This window comes from Periplaneta americana, chromosome 1 (assembly GCF_040183065.1).
Source record: "Periplaneta americana isolate PAMFEO1 chromosome 1, P.americana_PAMFEO1_priV1, whole genome shotgun sequence".
NCBI classification, from domain to species: domain Eukaryota; kingdom Metazoa; phylum Arthropoda; class Insecta; order Blattodea; family Blattidae; genus Periplaneta; species Periplaneta americana.
The window spans coordinates 127,648,826-127,676,652 of NC_091117.1; the positions used below are offsets into that span (position 1 = coordinate 127,648,826).

The following is a 27,827-nucleotide window of genomic DNA, read 5'->3' on the forward strand; positions in this document are numbered from 1 at the left end:
TATATCCTATATCTTTTATTCACATTATATATACATTTAAATTGCATTGGCCCGTTTTACAAATTAATTGCTTAAATATGTATGTATGTATGTATGTATGTGTGTATGTATTTATTCACACTGCAATGGGTATATACCCGGTGGCAGTGGTAACTAATTACACTCAATAACGACAATAATAAACTTATTAATTAAAAATACAATTAATAATAATACTAATAATTAATACTAACAATAATTTATAATAATAATAATAATAATAATAATAATAATAATAGTAATAATATTAATAATAACAGGGAACATCCTAAATTAAATTGTGATATGTACAGATAAGGAAATAACATTTTGGAACTACCTTATTGTACAAGTTTCGCTCACAGCACACTGCGCATTTGCAGTAAACAAGATCCCTTGCATACATGCTACTTGTAGACAGTCGTACGAAATTGTTGCCTACATACAGGTGGACTCCCATGAAGACTCGCTTCAGATTTTAATTCCGTATCAGTACATTATTATTATTATTATTATTATTATTATTATTATTATTATTATTATTATAGTAATTATAATAATTGTAATAATTGCAATAATCATAATAATAATCATAATAATTGTAATAATTATAATAATAATTATTATAATTGTAATAATTATAATAATAATTATTATAACAATAATTATAATTATTATTAGTATTATTATTTTTATTATTATTAAGCTGTTGAGAGAGAGAGAGAGAGAGAGAGAGAGAGACTGAAAACACGGGATTCGTTAATTTTAACTCAGATTTGTTGAAGTTATACTTAGCACAAATTGCTTAAAATTGAGATAAAATAGTTGAGATGCATGAGAAATTCCAGATGTAGAAATCTTACCTCGGGGGAAGGGGATATCCCCCACAGTGGATCACCCCATAATTCATTACTTCATCTACCTACCCAAGTGGGATGGGTATGGTAGGAGTCAAAAGTGTCAACATTTTAAATGAAATCTATGATAAAACAGGCTTTTATCTTTCCTCCATCATGTCTGTAAAAGCAAACATTCCTTTTTCTTCGTTTTCATACAGTACCTATAGTAAGCCAAGACGCCAGAGGTCATCAACTACCAAACAATTACCATGTGTCACTAGCAATCTGCTCATACGAGACGTTTCAATTTGGCATTCTTTTCAACAGAAACCAGCCGTCTGCAACAGCGAACTCGCTTAATTAGCTGACACTCCCGCAACACACGTCGGGGCACAGGAGAGCTGCCGAGAGGGAATTCCTCTCGCTCGAACTCATGCTATCCGCCAGCATTTCAAACATGATGAGATAAACCGGCCTAAACGAGACTAAAAGAAACTGACGGATAATCAGGCGCGGATATAAATGAGAGACGAAGGAGTCAACATCCCCACCGTTGTTTTCCCCCCTCTCAATTTAAAACATTTTTTATTCAAAGTGTTTAATCATGGAACAAAAGTATGTTTTAGTTTCCTTCTAACTTTGTGTTACTTCCTTCTTACAGTTCACTTCTGTTTGTACTCACATGATACTGTAGTTGTATTGTATGAAAAACAAATAGAATTCAGATAAAAAAAAGTTTATGACGCAATGAAGCAGTATGTGACATTCATGATCATGAATGGGCAATTCGCGCTCACAAGGTGCTAAAAAAAACTTGGAAAAAGAGAAAGACAGACGGAGCCAGCCGCAGCAGTTACAAGTTGTTTGTAGTTTCGCTGCAAAAGCAGTTCACAGCCACGGTGCGCTCTGGAGGCTCATGCAGGTGGTCGTGATAACTACTCCATGATTTGAATTTCAGAATGACACATGATACAATAATTACAGTAATTTTAGACAGACTGTACCTAAACACAGATAACAAAATTATATTATTTCCTAGCTTTGTAAATTAGTTTAGTACTGGAAACACAAACTGAAAACAACTTTTTCAAGATACAAGCTTCTGCGTAAATATACGGCACTTAAAATTGTTTAAAAAATATATATATATATATATATATATATATATATATATATATATATATATATTTCTACGAGTATAAGAAAGGAGCAAACTTTTTCTATTGCAGTCAAATAAAACCCTCTTAGCTTCCATGACTGTCAAACACCGTTCACGTTACATGGGTCCTCCGAATAATTTAGGCCTACCACAGGTTTCAATTGACTGCAGTAGCTGGGTTTTGAACATGCGATCTTGGTCGTTGCCATGCCTTAAGACCGCACATCTACCAAAATCCGACGTTTCTCTTTCCTTCTGACAGGTTGTGGCTTGGTTTGGTTTGGCTTTACGAGGGCTGGATCTGGGCGAGTCCGTATACTTAGGCACATTGTGCGCTCTGGATGACGTTCATGAATCCGACGCTAACAGGTGGGCCATCTTGCCTCAACTTCTGGTAAAGCCAGGTCCCATTTCGCAGACAAATAGCCTGATAAGCTCCAGTGCCCCGGACCCCAAGCCCTTCCTGATCAGCAGATACTGCTGACAGGTGGGTCTTCCTGCCTCAGCTTCTGGTAGAGCCAGGTCCCATTTCGCAAACAAATAGCCTGATAAGCTCCAGGGCCCCGGAGCCCCAAGTCCTTCCTGATAAGCAGACTCTGCTGACAGGTGGTCCATCCTGCTTCAGTCTGTGATAGAGTCAGGTCCCGTCCGCACACCAGTAGCCTGATACGCCCTAAGAGCCCGGAGCCTCATGCCCTTCATACGTAAGCACAGGAAAACCGTACTATCTCCAACACTTCACCCCAGCCTATTTTTACTGCAGTAAAACCTCGTTAATGCAGACCCCGATAAGCCGGACTTCGCTTAATCCGGACAGGCAAAAAAAGAAGCAATGAGTTTGGAGAAACTAACGAACCGTTTTAAGACTTACTTTTATACATTATAACTATGCAATTACTGCCCCAAAAGAATACAGACATGTACTTCAAACCAACTTCCGCAGCAAGAGTTTCGAGTGATGCAGACCCAGATCCGTTGGGCACATCATCATAATTGGGTATATCACGTGTGTACTGCATTGCATGTATTGCTTCACATTGTACTGTACTGTATAGTGTATTTAGGCCTATGCCCTTTAAATACACCATAATAAATGTGTTTTGTTGCTATAAACGGAGTTTTAATGCGCTTTCTACTGTCCTTTTAGGTTATTTAAGTTAATCCGAACTTTTGTTAAATCAGTCAGCTTATCCCCTCAATTATTCAGGATTCACGAGGTTTTACTGTATTGCAGACACTGGATGAAATGAGGGGAGGTGGAGAGTGTTTGTGTAATAACAGAGGGAAACGGAGTATCCTTCTGCAACATCTGCTTTGTCCACTACGAACTCCAACACGACCTGGCCGGGAATCGAACGTGACAGAAGACCAGCTCGCTATAGCACTTGAGCCACATATGCGGCCTTAACAGGTATACAGCAACAGGCTAAAGCGATAGATCAAAAGCGGCGTCAATCTTATAAAAGTCGGTCAATAGAGGGTTAACATATAGCTGCAATAATAAATACGATCACAGCCAAAGTTTGTGAACTACAAAATAACACAAAACAGAGTTTTCACAGTTTTTTTCGATAACAGGACAATAAGGACATTTCACAAGTAATGTAAACCTGAAACATGTCACAAAACTGAAAACATGCATTAGCATTCATTTAAATCTACAATCCAAGGTTCACGCCAGATGCTCGATTGTAGTGTACAGGGTGTAAGGGGTATAAATGCCATTATTTTAACTGATGATTGTTCATGTCATAAGGAAGAAAAAATGTCCTCACAATTTTTTTCTAATTGCAATATTTAACTAATTATTAAAGTCTACAATATTAGACTTTGGCAACATTGCTGGATGGGGAGGAGGGAGTTTACAAGTACACAGACATACCGGTACAAAACAGATGCTCTGTTCTAATGCAGGAGCGGACCGTTGTTTACATAAAACGAACAGCAAATACAAACTTTCAATCTCATTAATGTAACATTGTGGTAAATTTCCATTTTATTTAACAATATTGGCAATATTAGTCCACTTTTTATTGTACGTCTAAAAATAACAATAATGGTTTGTTGCACAAAATCACACGAACATTTTTTTTTAAATGCAACATTTTAATCTCTCCCGCTTCCATAAACCGGTACCATTTTTAAAGACATTTCTATTCGTGTGATTTTCGAAACGAGGTAAGAGACTTCTAGTTTCTAATAATCGTTGAGAAACCATTACAAAAGTTCGCCGATTAGGTAACCTTCATTGCGGAAAACATTGATGGTACATCTTCTTGCCTCACTTGAATTACGACTTTCTCCATAAATTAATAACATATGGTATTCCTAAACTGTGAATGACATTGTAAGCTGTTTATCGAATACCTGGTACCGAACTGTCAGCCGCTCGGCAGTAGAGAGAACTATGGACAGGGAGCTTGAACTCAGCTGACGTGTACGTACAGCTGTGCAGAGTACTGCCTACTGAACACGTTGCCACGGTTCTCACGCCAGAATATTAACAAATTTAAGCATGCAATTTTATTTTATTTCACGAAAACGTAATAGAACGCACAAATATGTATTTAAACTAATATTAACTCTTTGCTAGATATATCTACTGATGTAATTGTTTTCATAATTTTACTAACGATATAAGCAGTATAACGCGAATAAAATAAGAGAAGAAATATATTCTAGGAAAACTATCAAGTTTTGACCCTATATTGTATGGACATTTTTTGATCCTGCAGACCATCCCCGACGACTGTGAAAAGACGGCACTTATACCCCTTACATCCTCTTTAACAGATGCCTTAGGTGGCACAAATATAATATTCACGTGCATAAACGTCACCTTGTCTTGAATTGGGATGAATCTGATGTTATACTATGTAATTTTTATGATCATAATTACAATGGGCATAAAATGACATCCCTTTTCACCGACATTAAAATATAGGCCTACATTACCTATTCGTTACCGGAAAGCAACATGCGAATCATTCCTTTGTTAGCTACGTATATCCACCAGGTTCTGAATCTACACTTCGTGCAGTCCATGTTGAATCACGGTGACACATAGTGATGATGTAAACTTAAACGAATTCGCAGCTGATAGATTGTGGATCTTGCGGAAGCTGTGTTGCAATAACACTCCAACTCCACAACTGACACAGTACAGCACTTACCAAGAAGTTATGCATTCATGCATACAAAAACTGTAACCTACCTCATTCCCGTGACTGGTTATGTTGCCATTAGACATAAAAAGATATGAAGTCGGATATAGCATTATTGTGTTGAGATTCGGAAGTTATCGAAGAGGAAAAGTTCACTCATTCTCACAGGTTTTTATGAACTCGTACTAAAAGACAAAAAAGTTTGTAGCGGACAAAATGTTCTATGCTCTGTATGGCTGCTATTCCAGTGCGCCATGTACAACAAGGTTAAAAAAGAATGGGCCGGCGACAAATGTCTAAGTTCCAGAAACAGAACAGTGTGCATGCCCGTCTCCGTGAAGCTCCAGTTCACAAAATCACATATTAAACCATGTAAATGTGCTGTATTTTGTTCTAAAATATGTTATAAAATAAAACGAAGGGTTGATTCGAGCTGCATCAGGGCCTCTGAAGAGTGAAATAGCAATAAAATTGATAAATACTACATCTATCGAAACGGGATACAACATTTATCGAAACGAAGACGAACGAGAAAGCTACGTAATACGACGGTTCAAAGCATGAATCATTGTAGCGTAAGTGGGATAAGTATGGGTCTAAAGCAGCGGTGGCGAAAATGTAATTGTGCGCCGAGCCACTGTGTAACCTGCAACGTGCATAGCACCTATGGAAGGAGGCGGACACCCGAAGGGGAAGTGAAGCAACTGTCTGACTTATTAACGGATTTTCATTTTCCTTACGTCAAGCACTTAAATATAATTTTATACAGTACAAGGCTACAAACTAATCTTTAGTACGTGTAACGAAGAAAGAAATGAACAATAAATGAACAATATCACAACCTAAAATTAACTGTCTTCAGAATGTCTTTGCGACAAAGTTTCAAAATCAGGAATTATGTCACATACTGCCAGTCGTAGTTGATCATGAAGGTGTTTGTCTGTCAGTCGTGATCTGAATTTGGTTTTTACTATTTTAATTGTTGAAAATAATTTTTCACAAACGTAAGTTGTAGCGGACATGGCTTCAACAGAGCAAGCGAAAGAACGAAGCTTCGGATATTTATTTTTTGGCAAGTCCTTACATCTAGCTTTCATTTGACACCACATAGTAAATCAGTGAGTTCAAATTAAAGAGCTAACCGCATTATTCGTACATCTGCTGAAAAAGGGTCGACGTACAGAGATGATGATGATGATGATGATGATGATGATGATGATGATGATGATGATGATGATGATGATGACGACGACAACAATAACACTTAACCTTTTAATGTTTCATCAGTAACATGTAGTATAATGCCGTTTTATGTTATACAACCGTTTTCCTCGTAATACTTGTGAACAAATTATATATTCAATATTCTCATCATATTGACAGCAAAAAAATGCGTCCTCCCATCCTACTTGGAACTTTCGTACATGGTTTCGAGAGAGACATATGCCACTCGCAGGTCAGAGACAAATACAAATGGAACGGAGTTTGACTCCAGTGAGTGAGAGGGTGGGGGTTGGCGGAGGTTAGAAGCAAGCGAAATGCACAGCTATCACTGCGAGCCACAATGTCTCGCGAGTCACGTTCTCGCCACGCTGGTCTAAAGAGACAGCATTAGTTGTATTAGGTTCGAATCTCCGTTAGTCTTAATTTCTCATATTACAAATTTTCCATAATAAGTGTTTATATATACCATTTACACGAGTACCAAGTGGCGACATTGCCTGGAAGTCGATTGAATGTTTAGTAAATAGGACAACACTACTGTCTCTTAATAAAACCGTCTGCATTTATATCTGATTTATAGCTTTTAAAAATATGTTTAACTACAACATTAAAACATGTTACCGTTATAAACATTAATTTAGTTTTATTTGTTTTAATAATGGAAATACTGAAGTGATACTGTTTACCATTCTTCAGTTCATATTGGAGTTTAGCTTTCTGTATGTTTTGTTAACTTATTATATATTCTTCAGGTTTGAAAGTCAATTTTCATAAATAATAAAAAGTATAGCTATATGTTATAATAATATATAACATATTGTATCGATATTTCATATTCTTCGTCAGTCATATGTCCGATACTTGCAGTCGTTTAGGTTCTTGAAGTCCCTTTTTGGACCAGTCATGCTATTGCAAAAATAAATTAGGGCGTACATATCGAATAAAACCGTAAAATTTTGTGTGGGATCTAGAGAAGAACAGTTCGTCTTTTTATTTCGCTATATATTAAAATTAGTTTACTTTGATATGTGTTTTAAATATAAACTCCAGAAATAAATTGTATTTTCATCCAAAAACACCCGTGACAACTCTCATAATGTAGGATCACTCACGTCTTACAAATGTGGTGTGATTGGTCGTGGTCACAGTAGCTGGCCTACATTGGTTCATGGCCAAACTACTAATACTTAGTAAATTAGTATTCGGCTGTGACTCATAATGTTCTTACAATAAGAATTTGAAATTCTGTCATTTTCGTTTCACCACTGATCCTGGAACTGGTGCTCTTAGCTACTTGGTGTGGGGAAAGACGTGTTCAATGTTAAGAAGTGACAGAGGATTTGAAGAAATCCCTGTGATTGCATGTAACGTCTATACAGGAATTAGAGTAATGGAATTAGAATAAATAAATACAGTTTGCTGTAAGATTTTTGTGACTAATGAACGGAATGAAATAAGCTATGAAGAACATAATGTAAGAAGTGCTTATTTTGCCTTCTTCAATAGTATAATAACCTATGGTATTTCTGTGTGGGGAAATAGTTCTAGTGTATCTAATGTTCTCCTTCTAAAAAAAAAGTCTTACGTATTTTAACTGTTCTGCTCATGATGCGCACCGTAAGCCATTATTAATAAATGAGGCTATTCTTACTGTTATTAATCTTTACATCTTCACTTCTTTGCTGAAGGTAAAGAAAAATTTGGCAAATTATTATCATAGATCTGATCATCATAATTACAATACAAGATACAATTTTCACTTGACTGAATCTAATGTTAGACTGGAAACAACTAAAAAAAAAATTTATGTCCATGGCAGTATCTATGTTTAATAGATTACATAAGTCTGTATACACTGTTAACATCTAAGAATGTTTTAAAATGCTGGATGATTAATCATCCCTTTTATAATATTAGTGAATACTTTGAGTCCTCCGTTAATAACTTTGTTTTTAATATAATTTTATTCACTCTGTTTGTTTTATTATACTATGTCCATAGTATTGTATAATACTCATGACTTTAATCTAATCTAATCTAATCTAATCTAATCTAAAACAGTCAATCTCCCATAATAACGATAATGCATTAAAACGGAATGTTTATTAAGAGCTCAAGTAAAGAACTCTCTTTGATCCACAGACAATTAACAAGTAGCCCTAACTGGTACGGCATACTATATATAGGTACATGGGAATATCCCGTATATATTATTATTATTATTATTATTATTATTATTATTATTATTATTATTATTATTATTATTTATGCATCTGTATGTGAGTAATGTCAACCTTGTACTAATTTTTTTTATGGTTACGCATGTATTGTACACGCGTCTGTCAAAGCACAACTATGTCAGGTTGAATTTTCTTTTATCAACTTTTTTTTCGAATTTGGAGTACTGACAAATACGATAACTGGCAGTTATTTTCTAACTGTTATATTGGTAGCAATAATTTGGATTGCAATAGGCCTATAGGAAACTGATGAAATGGATATAACTAACTTGTGAAATTTGAACGTAATAATTAATTAGTAATGCCAGTAATAATATTAATATTAATACATAATTCAGTTGTGTTGCGTTGTGATTCCAATTCAATTCCAATTCAGGTAAGTGTAATTAAATAAGATAGCGGTATAACTTATTGACCTACTTGATATGAAACATGCACGTGGCTAATGGACAGAAATATATTTTTTAGTGTTCAGATTTTTATTAGAATATCCAAGAGAGGAAATAGCATGATAGGGACTTAAGAGTATTTTTTTTTTTTTTAAGTGTATACATTTCAAAGTGGTATACTGTTTTCGGAATTCGTACTAATCATTTCACGTGATCAAACAAAATATATTTTTAGGTGAATCATAAACTGTTTAATCAAAACAATGAATTTCATGCTGTCGAACAAAATACATTTTAACCTCCTGAGTCCTGAGATATTTGCTGTTTTATTTAAAAAACGCAATATAATTTTACACTTCAAAAAAAAAAGTCACTGACATGAGGAAAAAAGCTGAAAAAAATTCTGCAGGTTATAGTTAGGGCACTAACGCAGGTATATTATACTATACTTCGGGTCTCTGCACATAGCCTACATCTTATATCATAATCATGTATGATTATACTATCATGTAAACTATACAATATAATACTCTCACAACTCAGGAGGTTAATATTAGATCATACTAATCTACTAATTCCCAACATAATGTGCGAGAGATCTAGGAGGAAAATATAAGCTACTATTTCACAAATTATTGAACCATTTGGAAAACACCTCCCAATATAAAGATGAGATATGTAAATAAGTAAATAAGCAAAACATTGTTATTGTTATTACTATATTATTAAATTATTATTATTATTATTATTATTATTATTATTATTATTCACCCTCTACCGTGATAGCTGGTATTAGCTGGGAACACTGACGAAATGGCGAAGTTAGTCTTTTAGGGCCGTATTCATAGACATTTTTAGCGTGGTTTTTCGGTGGATTATCAGCATTTTTCGTATTCATAAACCAGTGTTAGCGATAGGATATGATTTGAATTCTGTACTAGTAACCAGTGGATAGCCGTGGCTAGCTTAGTACGCTCGTAGCGCGTGCTGCGAAATGTCTATAAATACCACCCTTAGGAACTGTTCTTACGTGATCCTCACTATATTTAAAGATGTTGCATCCCCCACCGCGTCCAATGGATTCTAATGAATGCTTCCAAGTACATTGTTTCTGTGCACAGGAATGGACTCGTTCATATTGTTGTTTATCAGATATGACTTAAGCATTTCCATGGCAACAGCATTATAATTTTCTTTCTACAAAATTCTTTAATTTTTTCTATTAGGTCTAATAGATCGAATACAGACTTTATCGGCCAAAAGAAGAAAAATCGCATAGGCCTACCTAGGAAACGTCACACACAATGCAAAGTAGGCTACTAACTACTGGTAGCTGGCAACTGAGAGTAATATCGAGGGCAAAAGGGGGATAAGACGAAAAAAATGTTAATGCACATTAAAATTACCACAGTAAGCTGGATTGCACACTGTGGAAAATTGAATACATACAGGAAAAAAATTGACACTAAATGGAAAATGCGGTCCTCAAACATCTATTAATGATTTTGCAGACGTAATTTTAACATTCTGTTGTCAGAAACATTCGATAACGCTCATCAACATTGCTAGGGGCTATCTATCTCGTAATAAATTCCATCTCACAGGTGTCCTCGCCTCGAAAAGGAATGCTGCACATAGCCAAACTCACAGAGGCCACGGTTTATGGAAGAACTCCAATAAGCCAAGCGGAAGAAACAGATCGCCCGCCGCCGAGCAGTGTTTGTTTACAGGCAATCCGTTGATATCAGATGTGGCGGCGCGGTGCCGGACGGCGACCCAACCGGTTGTCGCTCGTGTGACGGGCGCGTGGGGGTCAACACCGGAGGGGTCACCGCGGGTCAAGTGTATGCACCTCCCACTGAGCCCTCATAATACTGTAATAACCAAACTTGCACCTCAGACCAAGATGACGCAACTATGTAACATTAGTTTCCGTCATTTAGCATTAGTAAACATATTTCTTTTTAAGATGTGGATATATTGCTTGAAAAAAAGTTTCTTCACCTTCGGCTCAGGGTAATCCTTTTCAGTCCTAATACCGGGTAATGGAAACGTGAATTATAGCTTCAGTAAATATTACGTCACCCGACAGACGATGACCGCAAAGAGGTGCAGCCCGTCCAGGAACCGCGCCTTCTGTCACCGACGCACTCATCCGGGGATAGGTGCCACTACACGGGCGCATGACCTCCGCCTTGGCAGTCATGCCAGCTTATACCTGTATGAGCTCTCTTCCATACATTCTGCCGCATTCGAACGACAATCTGTGCAAAGCACTCTAATTACATATTTGTCACTTGCATATTTTCTTATATATGAAAGAATTCTCTTAAGGGTGAAGTCATATTCTAATTCAATATATTACTGCAAAATGTACTGTTGTTCCTAAACAGTAGGAAAAGAATGACTGTCTTCGTGGTGATAATTCTCCTTTACCAGTCTGATAAGAAAAAAACACCAACGTTTGCAGTAATATACTGAATTAGATGATGACATCACCCTTATAAGACATATAGTTTACGTGTTTCGCAATAATTCAGTTTCTTTATCATGTTGTAAATGAGTTTACCGATTATAGTTTATTTTCTTGAACTATCATTCAAAAGACAGCCTTATGAAATCATTTAATATGAACCCAAATAAGAAGATGGACATTCCTTTCTTGCATTACACATAAAATGCACTGCCTATAATTCTAAAATTAAGACATTTGACTTATAAATCGCACGATTTAAAGATATAATTTAATTAACAAATTAACATAAAATAGCTATAAGTTATCGGCAGTGGAAATACTTGTAATATTTTACTATCGACACTTACGTCAAATAGATTTAAATGTCAAAAATATAGGCCTACTAGTCGTTTATTATAACTAGGGCTGGTTTTTATGACCTAAAAATCTCCCAAATATGCAGTATAAAATATACACTTATGACTTCAAAAGTCCAGAAATATGCACTATAACATAAAAATATGACCTAACAATATTATAATTAGGTAATAATTTCAGTTGTAAAATAAATTAGTAAATTAGTTTATGACAATGAACTATTTATTTAAGAATAAAATGCTTTTGAGAAGCAGGCTAAAGTATGGAATTTGATATTGTAGTATGCATTTTATTCTATTCTTAAGGCGCGTCCACACTATGCCAATCGGCAGTGCCTCTCGGCAATATGAAATAGGTATGGACGTATCGTTCGGCCTGTGCCGACTGGCCGATTTGTGCCGAGCGGCTTGCCGAATTCAAACCGACGGATGTCGGTCTCCATGAAAGGAAGCCGAGCCGAATTGCATGTGTGGACGTGCCGACCCGTGCCGCGTGGCGTCAATATGAATCAGTGAACTGTGAGCAGTGTTTGCGCTATGGAGTGGTCCAACGAACAAGTTACCAAGTAACTTGATCTATATCGCAGTCGTCCTGTTCTATGGGATTATGAATATAAAGACCATAATAAACGACACGATGCCCTTATGGAACTCATTCTCTTTCGGTGTTGGCAAAGAAGAAATTGAGACAAAAATAAAACATTTGCTAACCCATTTTGCTAGGGAAGTGAAAAAGGAGAAGGACTCCAATAAGTCGGGTCCCGGTAGTGATATCTGCTATAAAAGCAAATGATTCTGTTACGATAGTATGCTGTTCCTGAAAGACAGAAATAAACCAAGAGGAGATACAGACACAGAAGTATGCATATTCAAATTTCACTAGTTTTCTAACACAGTATAGGCTGTTTTCTCATGTTTTACTGAAAGTCCAACTTCCCTTCAGGATAAATAAAGTACTCTTTAAATTCATTTCTCACTGTCTCTGCATCCACTATACTTCTTCGATGCATCCTGGGAATATTAATGAATCCTTGCAAACTTGAATTTTCTTGTCTTCATACTCCCGGAAGAGTTTCACCTGTAGTCGAACACTCAATATCAAATGTTCCAGTCGGATTGTAAATAGCCTTTGACGTACTCTTTCAGAGGAAATTGTGCAAATAAAATATTGTTAGTGTTACTTTTGTTACTGTGTCCGGTTCCAATAACATTGGCTTTCGAAGTACTCGAAAGACGAAAAATATTAACCCGAAAGCGTTTTCTGCAACTCTGCGTCCTCTACTTAATCGATAGTAAAAAATCCTGTTCAAAGATCTTTTGTCTTGCACTCCAGGAAATGGTTTCATAATGTTATGTGATAAGGAGAATGCATCATCCGCAAGAAAAACAAACGGGGTAGCAGCAGTTCTCCCTGGAATAGCGCAGGCTGCTGGAAGATTCATTGTGTTATCTTCTAGACATTTCTTGAATTTCGTCTCATTGAATACGCCACCATCCGATATTCTTCCCTGGTATGCTACACTTGCGTATGTGAAGTTGTAACTTGCGTCGATTACTGCAAATAAGACAATACTGGAGAAAATTTTATAATTAAAATATTCAGTTCCACTGTTAATTGGAGTTTGCAAATTTATGTGTTTCTCATTCATTACTCCTACACAATTCGGAAAGTTCCACTTGTCATTAAAATCCTTTGCTATCATTTTCCATTCAGATTCATTTTGGGGCATCTGAAAAAAAAAAGATGGTAAAGGAATATTAGTTGTTAAATATATATAATTTGAATTTAAAATAAAAAATTGGAGTTTTGAAACAATGAAATGATTTGATTATAAACAAAACGTTCGTTGTTAGGTTCATAAGAACTCAGAGCCAGAAGAAAGACCTGATTTAGGTGTTCTTCCTGAACATGAAGACCAGAACCCGAGCCATCGCCGCAACCCGAAGATAGAGGTAAGAAAAGGGCATTTATATCACCGTAGAAAGGCTGTATTGCATCACCGAAAGGAACAGGACAAGCAAAATGCAGCAAATCTTCGGCGCAAGATGAGGAACTTTCAATTATGAGGGAAGTTAGGGCAAGAAGACAAGAAAGAGACGAGTACATTGTGTTTGCCGAAAATGTCGCAATGAAATTACGCAAACTCTCGTCACCGCATGCTACAATCCTGGTTCAATATATAATAAACACTACATTATTCGAAGCAGAGATGGGGAAGGACAACAATCCACCAGTACCCCAATACCCAACCTCCACGAATTCGCAAATGCCAGTGTTTGGTTTTCCTCAAGCACAATATGGACCAGTGTTTCCAAATCCTACATATAAATCTCACAAGGGTAGCTGCCCTTCAGTAAGGGTTGCCAAAGACACAGCATACTAAGCAAATAAAATAAAAATAAACATTTGCGTTATCACTATTTACGATTTTTATTTGCAAATGGAAGCTAACCTTGGGAAAATACTTTTATTCAATAATTATTAGTAATCAAAAAGAATATAAGGAAATTTAGGTGTACAGGTGATTACGTAAAATCTGAACAGAATATTTCATTACGTCTATAGCAATAATTTTCAAAATATTTAAAGGAATTCCAAAAGACTTAAAACATTCAACTGAGAATTTTGGAATTGTTCCCCTAGCTCCGAACAATAGGCCAAATATTTCAATCTGTCCTTGTATATCTGTACTTCTCTCTCGTGCAGCTCAGTGTCTCCTCTCACTGTTCAGTAACTATATTCAGAGTCTGATGCTCCTCCCTCTACAGAATTTCTCGATCCAGAAACTACGGACAGTGATTCAATTGATAATATTCTCCTCAATCTTTAATATGTTCACTTGCAATAATTGTCATTGTAATTTTGTTTCACTGTGTAAATTTTCTAATAAATAAATCCATTATACAAATATTTGTTGTTTTATTCACTTACTTACTTATTTACTTACTGGCTTTTAAGGTACCCGTAGGTTCATTTTCGCCCTCACATAAGCCCGCCATTGGTCCCTATCCTGAGCAAGATTAATCCAGTCTCTACCATCATATCCTATCTCCCTCAAATCCATTTTAATATTATCTTCCCATCTACGTCTCGGCCTCCCCAAAGGTCTTTTTCCCTCCGGCCTCCCAACTAACACTCTATATGCATTTCTGGATTCGCCCATACGTGCTACATGTCCTGCCCATCTCAAACGTCTGGATTTTATGTTCCTAATTATGTCAGGTGTTTATGTTGTTTTATTCACTACCTTAATAAAATCTTGTAGAGCTTCTATAAGTCTATCACACAATTCTGGAATAATAGTTGAAATCACTTGCTTCGAAATCTTAAAAGTATACATGAGAGAATGGTAGGAATCCTCTGTTGCAAGAAACCGTAACGTTACAGCAAGACGCTCATTGGTAGGAATGGCTGTCCTGTATGAAGTATCACAATTGATTTTCGGCCCAATCATAATGAGAAGAGTTTCAAAATCAGCACTGGACATTCGAAAAAAAATTATGAAACCCCCTCCACATCTGTACTCGAGATTTAACTGGTCTACATCGTCCAATATCAAATCTTTCATCAGATCACTTCCTCGATTTCGACTCTGGAGACTAGGACGTACCCAAAATCTACGCTTTCGGAACTTACGGCGTTTGGCACTTAAAATTATTATTAAAGCTGCAGAGGCAAGTAGAACGTCCTCCTCGTCGCACATTTTCACTACTAATGTCGACCGATGCTGATCCATGTGTGGACGTACGAAGCATTTTCAACAAAGCCGATTGACTTTGCCGCGCGGCAATGCCGATCCCTGCCGATCGGCATAGTGTGGATGCGCCTTTCAATTATCAGTAGTTGGCGTATGCTATGGTTTTTTTAATGCTTCTTTTAGTTCAATTTATGAGTCCTGAGTTGCAATGTAAAATGAATTCCTTGTGCAAATTTTTTAATAAAAAAGATTTCCTATTGTCAGCCAACAAAGCCTTGTACTTCGAAAAACTTATTTCTACTTCAGCTGATATGAAAGGAGCATATTTAAAATGGGTAATTTCATTTGAATCTAATTCCGAGTCATAAAGAGAAAAAATTTCACCCGACAAAATCACTGAAATGGAACACAATGTATGATACCCCTTGTTTTTTTCTAACACCTTTCTTTGACACTTCTTGCGCCACTTTACCACAAACATCAAAGTTATTCACAGTTTTTTTTCACTAGTTCTATATGCTTCACTAGTGGTACTTCTGATTGCTCCAAAGCACTTATAGCAGCAAGAAGGAACCCAAAATTGGATTTTATATTAGACATTAATTCTTGGGCTAGTCCAATTGAAGCGGCTTTCCTGTTGGCAAACGAATCAATTATGTTTATCACAACCTTGAAGTTCTGGCGATAATAGTTGCAGACATCAGTCCAGGATCCCCCAAGGCGGCAAGGAAATATCTGGAGCAACCAACTTAAATTATGCAATACGTGAAGGGTTTTCAAGAAGACCTTTTGACACACTCAATTAATTTATCAACTTCACTGAATTGACTACGAATCTCTTCTGCAACTCTGTGTAAGGGGTGAGCCAAACAAGTCACATGCACCATTTATAATGTTTTCAGTGAATCTTCATCTTTCACCATATAAGGCGCAGCATCCGTTACAAAGAGCAGTAAGTTATCATGCTGAACGCCTTCGGGCCATATGCGACCTATAGACCTGTCGAACAGTTTACTAATGGTGGAAAAATTGGCTTTTTCTAACTGTTCACAGTTTATTAGAAAATTTTCACTTGGAGCATCTTCTTCCAAAGTTCCCACAATAACATTTGCAATATAAGTTCCCATAGTCTGTGGTTTCATCAATTGAAACCCATATTTTTTTTATCTGCAACCCGTTGTCTGATCTGTTGCATAGTTTTTTCGTAGTTTCGGCTGATGTAGTCCTTTCTTATCGTGGAAAAAAACGGGAAGAGATATGCCTGTGTGCTTTTCTAAGAATTTACGAAGTTTTGGATGATCCAGTTTACTTAGGGGAATTCGGCTGTACAAAGTTCTTCACAGAATGGTGAATAAGATTGGAGGGATTCCTCTAGGAGCATTGGTTGTAGTGTTTTTCCATTTTTAATTCGTTGTACATCACGTATGTGTTTTTCTGTTCTCACATGCCGCTCAACGTTAAATGTTTTCTCCGCAGTTACTCTTACGTTTCACAGTTTACAATACAGTATATTCCCATCACTCGAAAACACTTTCTCATCATATCGAGACACTAACTGTTTTAATTTTACTTTCAAATCTTTGCTTCACTTTGGCATTTTTCCTGAACTATACTACACACACTTCCGACTTCAAAAGATTCAATAACTCGTTGAGAAACAAACTACACTGTAGTATCTACTGCACATTGTAACAGAACTTCAAGTTTAAGTTATATGTTGCAATAATAAACTTTCATTTTATAGTACGGACTACATTTATGCACGTGGTTCGTGGAGAACCACGAATATTAACACTATAGACGACAATATATTAATTAAATGATGTATGCAAAACGCAATTTTTTAACTTTATTAAAAATAATGGGTTTTATTACAAAAAAAAAACACCTAAAATATTTCAGGATAACTTTTTCAACAAATTGTAGTTCCCAACCGGTGTGTCGCGAAATTTTGGAATTCAAAAATAAATTATATGCGATCCAGAAAGTCCCTTTACAATGCATTTTTATTTGCAATGAAGTCTTTGATATGGTACATATTATTTTGAGACAGACTTTACCAATGAAATGTGAACACCTGCAACAATGCTCAGTTTAATTTTTCAACCACGTATACAGTAGATTAAGTCTCTGCAACTCACCAAGCGCAGACTTCACATTAATTTAAATAGGCGAGTTTTAAAAAACGATAATAATTTTTTTATCGAACATCCACATAGATGGGTTGGGATTTTTGACATATACCTTTGTCTTTTTCTAATGTCACTCAAATTGCTGCTTGTTCTTTTACAATTTTTGATTGCGTGTTAACACCTACCTATCTACAACACTGGATATTCGAATTGCATTTTTCATCATGGAACCGAAATATGTGTGAATAACTACGTATGTTTTAATATAATTTTTCTTTTAATTCCTCTTAGATCTTGAAAGTCTTAGTTGGACGAGAAAAGGAGGTTAAAAATGACAAAATTCCCGTGCAGTGAACAGTAATCATCTCCCCGTCCGCTATAAAATATTCTACAGAGTTTTCCACCACCTTTTCCTCCAGAAAAAAAGATTATTATTATTATTATTATTATTATTATTATTATTATTATTATTATTATTATTATTATTATTATTATTATTAAAATCAAATAAGTGTGTCGCGATATCGTGGGCGTTCAGTAAAGTGTGTCGTCAGTCAAAAAAGGTTGGGAACCATTGGGCTAAGGTAATGGGCCATACAAAACTGACTCAATAAGAAGTAATTTAAAAGGAACGAATTCTAAATGAGTTAATAAACAAGACAATCATACAATAATGCGATAAATCGTCAGGACATTTCCCAAGAATTAATAATAATAATAATAATAATAATAATAATAATAATAATAATAATAATAATAATAATAATAACAACAACAACAACAACGAATTAGGTTTTAATAAATTGCTTGTCCTCTTCAATGGACTTGAAAAGGTACTTAATTATTTCGCCTTTGGTTTCTAATCTGTATTTATTTTACACATTCTGTTTTGTTCTATCTCAAAATATGTAGTTTACGTAATTATTTTGTATTTTTAGATTTTATTAATCACTGGAATGTAGGTTCTGTAAATTTCCTTACTAGTAGAACCCAAAGAGTAAGAGAGATCAAGACATGTCAAAAAACAATGAAAATACCTCTGAATTCAAAGCAGGGAGAATGTTTACAGCAGTGGTCGTCAGCACTCGCTGAAATGTGCAACAGGTACGCCGTGCCGTCCCATGTACACCGTCGTGCAATAGGGAGAGATAGAGAGCATACCCACTAGCAGCTACGCAGTGCACTATGGTTCGCTGCGTTTTCAGCGGGTAAGAGATGCTAGCCCCAGCGTGCTCTGTGCTGATGACCCCTGGTTTACAGGTTCTGTAAGAAAAGGAGACGTATACAAAAAAACAAATCCTCATTCAGGTATTGTGATATTCTGATTGAGAGATAATTGAGCAATTATTAGGAAACGTTTGTTGCAAGAGAAACCGACACAGTAATTGAAACCTGTCCCTCATCCACTTTGTCCAGCACAAATCGTAGGGAAGCTGCTATGAATCGAATTGCAGTCACTTCGGTAAGAAGTCATCAGTCGACCGAGGTACCAATAACTAATAATCAAAAACCATATCATCGATTCTGAAGCAAGGATGGTCTTTGATTAAAGAAGCTTCTACTTGCTTTCGGTGTAAAAAATGAGAGTGTAATCGGAATTGAGCTTTAAATTGGAGTAATCACTTGATATAGACAGCTGGATAAAAGTAAACTAATTTACACTATTTGGTACACATCACTCGAAAATTTACTATTTTGACGAAATAATGTATGCAGTTTTAAGTGTGTGTCTTGATATTATACAAGCTCTTACTGCAAAAGTTTTTCACACCAGAAAAAATTCACGGTACGTATATTGAAAGAATGACGTGCAAAAATCATCGTAAAGTGGTCGAGTTTTGAGATGTCTTCAATATTTACACATTCGTTCCTTGAACTCTTTCGACTACTAGTATTACATTATTTAACAAAAACAAATTAAATAGGTAGCTTCACTGACAAGATTCTGTTGTGTTCGCTGACAGACTCTTACTCTGTAGTGTGCACCGTGATTTTTCCTAAACTATTGGATGAATTATAATAACGAGAAAATTAAATATAGTTTTAATAAAAATAATTAGTCTTCACTTCAAATTAACAACACTCTACATATAGAACGATTGTTTCGTTATTGTTTTATCTTCCATAGAATAAAGTTACATGAAAGGGTAGGTCTATACAGGGTCCGATCTCGGATAACGAATTTGAATGACATCATGTACGTTAGGAGTCACACGACAGCTGAACTGTGGCGCGAGGTGACAGACCTGTAGTGATTGATCTCATAGTCAGAGTGCACGGCGACTCACAGCAGAAATTCCCAAGAAAATCGAACCTTTTTTGGGAGGGGTACATAACAACCCTTTCCGATGCCAAGTACAGGTAAGTGAAAATAAAAGAAGCCTGCAATAAACGAGGTTTCGTTATTTCCAAGAAAGGCAACTTCTGTGTACTTAATAAGATTGGTAAAGCTCGAATGGAATTAATTTGTATCATCTCGTGGGGTGCGGCGACTTGTGACGGAGGGTGGATTTGCTTGCTTTTTGCACTCTGGAATTAATCCCATCCGAGCTTTGCCAATCTTATTAGGTACACACAAGATGCCTTTCTTGGAAATAACGAAACCACATTTTTTGCAGGCTCCTATGATTTTCACGTAACTGTACTTGGCATCGGAAAGGGTTGTTATGTACCCCTCCCAAAAGGCTCGATTTTCTTGGGCATTGCTACTATGATACACTGTGCATTCTGATCATAAAATCACTCACTACTAGTCTGTCACCTCTCGCCTCAATTCAGTTGTCGGTGTGATTTCTGACGCACATGATGTCATTCAAATTCGTTATCAGAGATCGGAAACAATCCTGTACATCGCAAGAAAAAGTAGTAGTAAACTGTTATTTAAGCAACTACTTTGATCTTCCATCGTGACTTCAGTTTAAACTTTTATCGCCTCAAGCACAGAAGAATCATCACAAAAAGAATGCGCAGGTAGGCATACGTCTCGTTTTCGAATGGATCAGCCGTCACCACCTCTTAATCTCCCTTGCAATGTGTGGACGAATGCTACAATATTAGTTTTGCAACTTACATTTCAACCTTCTGATTTAACGGTAATTCTGATTATTTATTCTGGAAGAAATATACTTATAATCTCATTATAAACCACTAAAATCGTTTAATAGGTTGGGGATAGGGTTACCATCCGTCCGACAAAAGTAGGACATGTCCTCTTTTTTAACCATTTTAACTTGTCCAGCAGGCATTAAAAAATTGAAATGTCCGACATTTCGCATTTCAACTAGAATTAATATGAATATTGAACAATGTGCAATATTATGCATAGAATATTTAAACAAATGGTGAAAATATATGAAAGAATTTAACTGCTTTCAATGGTTGAAGCTGGAGAACATAAAAAACATAAAATATGATGACCTATTGAGATGCATTGAATTCTTACTCTAAAAATGTCACTATTCATGATTCTGAGCTATTTTATCAATTTTATTCTGCAATGTAGAAAGATATGCCAATCAAATTAATTTTGACAAAGATTTAACTTTAGATAAACAATGCTGCAAATTCTTCAATTACAATAGTTCTGCGAGCACTGAAACTTTCTCAGAACTTTTAAAAATATGTCAATTCTATTTATTTATCCCAAGTCACAATGGAAGTGATGAGAGAGTATTTTTCCTAATATCTCTCAATGGACAAAAGAACGAAATCGCATGCTAACGGAGACAGTCAGAGGTATCATCATGGTGATATATTATAATTTCAAGGACATGTCCTGTGAATAATTCCATAGTTATTTGTTACAAGATATAAGTTTGTCTCTTCGGACTCTTGTGCACAAAGTGGACTCCACCGATAAGTAGGGTACAGATGTACTACTGATCCAGCAACTAGTGAGAAAACTAAGGTGAGCCATTGTTTTCATCTTTAATTTTGTTCATACCAATTTTTCAAAAGTCCTCCTTTTTTCAGCAATATCCTCTTATTTTGCATTCCATAGAATGCAATATCCTCTTATTTTGCATTCCATAGAATTTCGTCTCATGGTAACCCTAGTTGGAGAGTAGTGCGTAAAAGCATTGCATCGATATGGTTCAACAGTTCCAATAAATTTTAGAATATTATGTAAGTGGCCATCTGATTATGACAGCACTGCGCGTAGTGAATTGGATGAAGAATCATTCATTATCAAGCAGCCAAGAACTCTCACTATCACTTACACTTTTATAATAACTTATTCTGCCATTTACAACTACTCCAGTCTACAGATAGGCTAACTGACCTCCACAATATCTAGACGAAGTGATTTATGCAAGAGTCCAGGTCTGCCGTTTACTGCCATAAATATTTTAGGTTACTGATTGTGGACTATTATCTGCACACACGATTAATGGTGATGACAGTTTTACATAATCCATGCAAAGAAAGCAGAGAATATCCGTGTGTGGTTTGACAAAACTACTCTGGGTGCAAAATTGTGTTCTGTGTTTGGTGGCATCTTGAAGGTGAGCTTCATAGTGAATGTATTCCAGATGGTTTGGCCGCCGATGCCGAACTGTGTTCCTAGCAACTGTAGTATTTTATACGAAAATTGAATTGATATTTTTACACAATCCAGGCAAAATAAAGCAATGCTTATCCATGTTTGGTTCGACAAAAACGCTTTGAGTACAAATTCTGTTGTGTGATTGGTGAAATTTCGAAAGGATGTTTCATTACGAATTTATTCCAGATTATCAAACTGCTGTTCTGAACTGTAATCCCAGAAACTCTATCATATTTGGCATAATCGGTATCCGTTTTAAGTCAACCAAAAGACAGCTGTTTAGGAACATAACAATACTACAGTCCATCAATCAAGACGCTAAGTTTCACCGTATCCATCCCTGATATTGCACCTTCGGATTACGATTTATTTTGATAAACGGTACTCAATTTATATGAGGTCCATATGACATTACAAAAATGTTTCACCTCTTAGACCAATCATGTCAACTGGTGCCCATAGGCGCAAGCGCGCTTTAGATCTCAGGAGAGCCTGAGCGCTTTAGAGTGGAAAGGAAAACGACAGCCGAGTGAGGTAGTATATGCCGCTTGGTCGAGCTATATACAGGGATGGCCAGCACTGATTCAATGGATAAAGGGAAGAGAACTTATTAAAACTGTATCCATGTTAATTTAAAAAAAAATGTTTATTTAGTAGCCTTACAGTGCGTATATTTGAAATATCAATTAACAATGGTACTGTCCCGCGAGATTGGAAAGATGCAATAGTGGTGCCAATTTATAAGTCAGGGTCTCGCTCAGATACAAAAAATTACAGACCGGTCAGCCTTACCTCTGTGGTTTGCAAACAGATGGAACACTTGATTTCAGCTTATCTAAGGCAGCATTGGGATGACTCAAATTGGTTACATAACTGTCAGCATGGATTTCGGGGGGGCTATTCATGTGAGAGTCAATTAGTAACGGTATGTCAGGATTTAGAAGACGGAATAGATTCCAATAGCCAAGTAGATGCAGTGATTATTGACTTTTCACGCGCATTCGATGTAGTCCCACACGATATATTGTTGGTTAAACTACAATCAACGGGGATTGACTTCAGAGTGCTCCAGTGGATCAAGGAATTTTTAACTTGTCGCACTCAGAGAGTACGGGTAGGGGAGGAATTATCGAACCCAATTGAAATTACTTCCGGGGTCCCGCAGGGGAGTGTCTTGGGGCCTCTTCTATTCTTGGCTTTTGTAAATGATCTGCCAGTTAATATCTTATCTAGGGTTCGCTTATTCGCGGATGATTGTATGTTATACAGGGAAATAAAAAGTCATGAAGATACTACTCTTCTCCAGAATGACCTCAATAGAATAAATGATTGGGCAATAGCCAACAAAATGAAAATAAATTCTCTAAAGAGCAAAGCCATCAGCTTTACAAGGAAAAGAAATAAAATAGTCGCATCGTATACGTTAGGGGGTGAAACCATTCCGGAAGTTAACAAATGTAAATACCTCGGAATAACATTTAGCAGCGATCTCGGCTGGGGGGAACACGTTACAGACACAGCGGGAAAAGCATGGAAAGCGTTACACTTTGTGATGAGGGTACTAAGAAAAGGTTCTGATAAATCCAAAGAGATTGCATATAAATCACTAGTACGTCCAGTAATGGAATATGGTGCTGCATGTTGGGATCCTTACAGATTAGAACATATTAAGACACTGGAAAAGATTCAAAAACGGGCTCTTAAGTGTTGTCGGAAAAATTCACCATTAAAATGGGACACACTCACGGACAGGAGAACGCGAATTCGATTATGCGCACTGTTCAAAACATACAGAGGTGAGCCTGCCTGGAAAGAAATAAAAAATAAGTTGCAGCCGCCAAATTACTCTTCAAGGAACGACCACTCATATAAATTGAGGGAAAGAAGGCAGAGGACGGACACTGGAAAGTTTTCTTTTCTCAATCGTACTATCAGGGACTGGAATGCTTTACCTGCAGACTTACTAAAGGCTTTACCAACAACCAAAAATGTATTTAAAATAGGCTTAAGGACCTTACTAATAGACGGTAATTATACACAGTACTTAAAGGGTGTAAATGATATGTTGTTATTGAAATGTTGTATCAGTGAAGAATTATGTTGTGTCAGTGAAGTGTGTTGTATCAGTGAAGAAGTATGTCGTGTCAGTGAAGTGTGCTGTGTAACTGAAACGTGTTCCTGTCAGTGAAGCTGTATAGGTTATAGTGGCAGTGCAAAGTATTTGAACAGTGAAATGTTTTTGAAGTGTTAGTGAAATCAGGATAGAATCAGTGAAATGTGTCGTAGTTCCAGTGCAGTGAGTGAGTTGACAGCGAAATGAGTGTAATGTTGAAAGGTACTTGTGCAGATATGAACATATACTCGTGGGTTTTAGTTCGATCTTAGTTTTAAGATACAAATTAGAATATTTCAAATGTTATTTTAAGTGATCGTTTCATTTAATTTAGTATATTACCTGTTGTTATTATTATTAGTATTATTATTATTATTATTATTATTAGTAGTAGTAGTATTAATTATTAGTATTATCATTAATTGTATTTTTAATTAATAAGTTTATTATTGTCATTATTGAGTGTAATTAGTTACCACTGCCACCGGGTATATACCCATTGCAGTGTGAATAAATACATACATACAGGTACTGAAACAATGTTTTCGTAAATCTAATATATCGTACATATGTATTACTGAAGATAGTGTATTAAATATTTTGAAAATATTCACATGGAAAATGTTTGTAAGGAAATGAATTAACAAAGCTACTACTGTTGCATCATAAACAGAAGATATGTGCCCATGTGTTGGTAAAACGTCAGCTCTATAGTTTCAGCAGAATTCGAGAAAATAATTTAATAATCTGATGATAGAAGTTGCGCACCAATATCACCTTAAAAGCAGAATGCGATAAGAGTTTTGTTATGTAGTATTAGTTACAGTTAAAAGATATACCTAGGTAACTTCGGTTTGTACTATACTATTGTTTTGATTACTTACTGATTATTTTTATAAAGTTAAAGATACCATCAAGATCAATTATTCCAACTTATTATGTCATACTCAGTCTCTTTCTTTGGAGTATCTTTTTTCTTTATGAATGATGTGTTTCAGAAACTTAGTGCAGTATAGTTGTATTGCTATGGAATTTATGTGACTATTCCTTCTTAACTCTTTATTATGTTACGTTTAAAACACAACTCCAATATTAAGACATTTGTGTTAGTACTTTTGTTTTACAGACAATATACAGGGTGTTTAAAAAATACGGGGCATAATTTCAGGTATGTATTTCCCATATGTAGACAATCAAAATAGTACATTACAACATGTGTCCGGAAATGCTTCATTTCCGAGTTATGACCTTCACAACATTGAAATTCACCGGAACGTTTTTCTTTCTGCAGGTCGTTGCCGTCAAAGGAGACATTAAGAGGGCACTCTGACAGTTCATTCCGAGGCGAAGGTTACATTCAATGTTGTGTAGGCGTTAGACTGTGCGACATGTATTCAAATCAAGAGCTGGCAGAGATACACTTCATGTACGGTAAGGCGGACGGCAATGCTGCGCTGGCTCGTCGTTTGTACCGACACACGTCAACAATCGTCAACACATTCACTTCTTGCATGATGGCGCTCCTGCACACTTCAGTCGTACGGCTCGCCGGTACTTGGATCGAAGGTTTCCTGATCGATGGATAGGTAGAGGTGGCCCAATTGCTTGGCCTCCACGCTCACCTGATCTGAACCCTCTCGATTTCTACTTGTGGGGCCATTTAAAATCATTGGTTTATTCGTCTCCGGTGCCTGATTTGGAATCCCTTCGGAATCGAATTGTGGCATGTTCTGAGGACATACGCAATACTCCTGCAGTTTGGGATCGTGTTCGCAGGTCAATGAGACATCGATGTGAGGTCTGTATTCAAGCAGGAGGTGGACATTTTGAACATCTTCTGTAATGACAACGACCTGCGGAAAGAAAACGTTCCTGTGAATTTCAATGTTGTGAAGGCCATAACTCGGAAATGAAGCATTTCCGGACACATGTTGTAATAAACTATTTTGATTGTCTACATGTGGGAAATACATATCTGAAATTATGCCCCGTATTTTTGAAACACACTATATATATATATATATATATATATATATATATATATATATATATATATATATATATATATAATCTCAGACAGAAAGAAGCCATATAAATATAACAACATAAAATTCAAATCCCGTTTGAAGTTTGTGCACCACTGTTTTCTTAATCTAACAGGCTGTTCATTCATAAACAGTAGTGGCAAAAAAAACTAGACAGACCCTTGTAGCTGATTTCAGAGCCTTGTTCACTCCAGAGTACGATAGACTGGTAACTAAGACTTTCGTGGTTCGAATCCTGCCTGGGAAGGAAACTTTTTTGTTCCTTATTCAAATTTATTCCTAATACTTTCCGATTGCAGCGATATTTTCTACTTAATTAACTTATTATTCCCAGAATATGAATTTTACCAGCTTATTTTCTAATGGCTTTCGAAATGGGCTATGTCAGCAGTCGAAACTACAACAATTTCAATAGATTACTCGTTATCTTGTGATTGCGGGCGTGGCATGCGCAGTGGGTCATTTCGGGGACTTTGATTATTCCATCGGTCCGGTTTTTTTGCCACTACTGCACATAATCCTTCCTCCTTCCATACCTTGCGCTTGATTCCCGCGCACGACGTCAAGGTCAGAAAAATGCGCCTGCTTTGACATCACTGCTGTAGTATAAAGAGAAAATGTGTCAGTTTCATGGCACCGAATTTTTAGATTATGAAGTCGTTCAACCGATACTGCAAATCGAACTAGCATACGAAGAAAAATCCTAGTAGCTTCTCAGTATTAATATAATATGTGGTAGCAATATAATCAATATAAATAACGAACTACAAGTCTTACAACATTGTAGACATCCCTATAAGAACAATTTAGAAACATCGTGCTTGCAGAAGACTGGCAGTCAGTTACCATGAGAACAGTGTGTACATGCACAAAATACTCGTACAGGAAATGTAATTTAACCTGAAAGAGAAGTTGTACCTTCAAAATGGTCTCGTAGTAACTTGTAAGAGTATGTGTGTGTATTTTTCTGAATCTCTGTGGGGAACATTGAGTCTCATTCTGTTATTCATTAACAGTTGAATGAATGAACCTGAAGAGCTGCAGTACTCAAGCTGTCAGCGACCTCAGTGTTTGCTGGGAGCAGTGGGGAAGAGTATACTGTAGTATTTACTAAAAAAGAAAACCTCTCAGCCGGCCGTGGTATATCCAACAACAGCTTCTTACGAGTCGCAATTTAAGAAGACATTTCGATTCGATCAACGCCCTTCGTCTGGAAATGTGCTGTTCTTATTATGCTGTGGTCGGTAAGGGAACAATGGAAGATGCAGAGCGCGTAACTTATAGACATACTGCAGCTAACATCAAAAGTAACATATTCTTCTGAATTAAAATAGGTATCATTATACAGGGTGATTCAAAACCTCTGTGACAAACTCAGAGGGGTGATAGATCTAACAATAAGGAACACTTTTTGTTAAACAACTTATG

The 27,827-nt window shown here is 36.3% G+C and overlaps 1 long non-coding RNA gene across 3 annotated transcripts in view; it reads right to left on the reverse strand.

Moving 5' to 3' along the window:
* The window catches only part of LOC138700628 (uncharacterized), a 901,578-nt gene that overhangs the window by 790,853 nt on the left and 82,898 nt on the right, over positions 1-27,827 (reverse strand). For all 3 annotated transcript variants that reach the window (XR_011332403.1, XR_011332401.1, XR_011332402.1), the window contains exon 2: positions 18,733-18,958. This is a non-coding gene — a long non-coding RNA (uncharacterized lncRNA). The remainder of the gene's footprint in view (positions 1-18,732; positions 18,959-27,827) is intronic.